Genomic DNA, 1817 nt, shown 5'->3' on the forward strand with positions numbered 1-1817 from the left:
ACCTTGAAGGAGCTCCAAGTTGGGCAACACCATGCTTGGATGATAGCTTGGAGCGTGGGAGGCCTAACTAAGCGAGGAGGAGCAATTGAAGATGTGCTCCATTCGGCGAGAGGACAACCACTTTGGTTACTCGCCAAACCCCTTTGGTGACTCGCCAAACCCCTTTGGTGAGGGTCCCAAGGTCGCCAACTGGTCCAAGGAGCTACATAAGGGAAAGCTGACCATTCGGCGAGATGGAGACCATTGGCGCATCGCCAAGTGGATTGGGCGATGGTCCCCAGACCGCCCAAAGTTCCAGTAGCTCCCTAGCCAAGGCAAGGAGCAGAGTTCTTTGCCGAGTCCATTGGGCGCATCATCGATCTTTTAGGCGAGCCCGACTTGGCTCGCCCATTGGCCCATTTCGGGTGGGTCACTTTTGGGCCCATCTATGTAATAAGTCCTAAAACTATAAATAAGCCTTTAGGGGTTCATTTTAGGATTAGACTTATTTGAATATTGTGGTTGTAAACCTAAAACTCCTAGTGTGAGTGTTTGAAAGCTTGGTAAAACTTTTGTTGATTCTTGTTTAGAAACGGAGGTTGCTTGGGATATCGATTCCCTTGAGGTCTTCGTAAGAGTTAGGTGCTTCTTGTTGGATTAACGAGGTGAGGTCTTTGGGTTTAACATACCCTTAGGTTGCTCTTTGTTTCCTCTTGTTGTGTCTATCTATTTATTCGAATTAGGTGCTTGTTAGGATCTAGATTGGAGGTTATTGGATTTTAATACATCTTTTAGTTGCCAATTGCTTCTTATCTTGTGTCTCTTCTTCTATCTTTCTTCTTTTTCCGCTGTTTATTGTGATTCTTCTTGTGAGAATCGTATCATTAAGGGTCCTCTCTGCGATCTGTCCCTGTAAACTGTGGAGGATTGAAGGCAAGAAATTCACAAACTCTTGAACTTCCGGGCCCTTCAGAAGGTCCGGCAACATCTGGCGCAACTGGCTGGCGCTGTGCAGCTACTAACTGTACTCTTGAAATCCTGGTCAGATGGAATAGGAGGAACTAAATGTGGTACTGCTGGTGGAGTCGGGGGTCCTGTAACCCTCGGAGGCTCCTGAAGCGGTGGAGAAGCTATAGGGGCTGAGAAGATGTCTCTCCCTGGGTCTCACAATGGGCTACCTCCACCTGTGGTACCTTGCCAGTACCCTCGCCTGCAGCTGTATCTAGCCCCTAGATAGTTGTGTGTGTGTCTGGTGTCAGCCATCTCTATCTGCACGCAAATAATAATTATAAGCCAGAAACCTCAATCCTTAAGACACCGCTGTATAACACGAGGTAAGCAAAAGAAGGATAATAATTCTAACATGCCCGGTAGCTTCTTGCTTATAGAATGTGGTGCACAACACATTTATAAACAAGACTCTACTAGACACGGCCTACAGACTCCCTAGGATACGATGTTTCTCTGATACCAAGTTTGTCACGCCCCAAACTCAACGGGGACAACTGGCTCCTAATACCAGAACTCAGGCCCGAGCCGACCTTGCGAATCATTTGCTACTAGCGCATGGCAGCCACACGCAATCAAGAAAACAAACAAGTATATCTCGGCTTAAAACTAACCCTCGGCCGGCAAGGCCCTTGTCAACAGATCTATAAAAGAAACAACTACCCCCAAGAGTTATTATAAAGAAATAGCCAACTAGCACAGAAGTCCTGATTGGGCCGTCGAGACCACCATGATCTCTATACCTAAATTAAAAGCAGGTATATATCAATACAATACATCAAACAGCTCACAAGCTTCAGCAAACCAACAAACTAGGTCAGCATGGCCAT

The sequence above is a fragment of the Solanum tuberosum genome, unplaced genomic scaffold (genome assembly GCF_000226075.1).
Source record: "Solanum tuberosum cultivar DM 1-3 516 R44 unplaced genomic scaffold, SolTub_3.0 scf00390, whole genome shotgun sequence".
NCBI classification, from domain to species: Eukaryota; Viridiplantae; Streptophyta; class Magnoliopsida; order Solanales; family Solanaceae; genus Solanum; species Solanum tuberosum.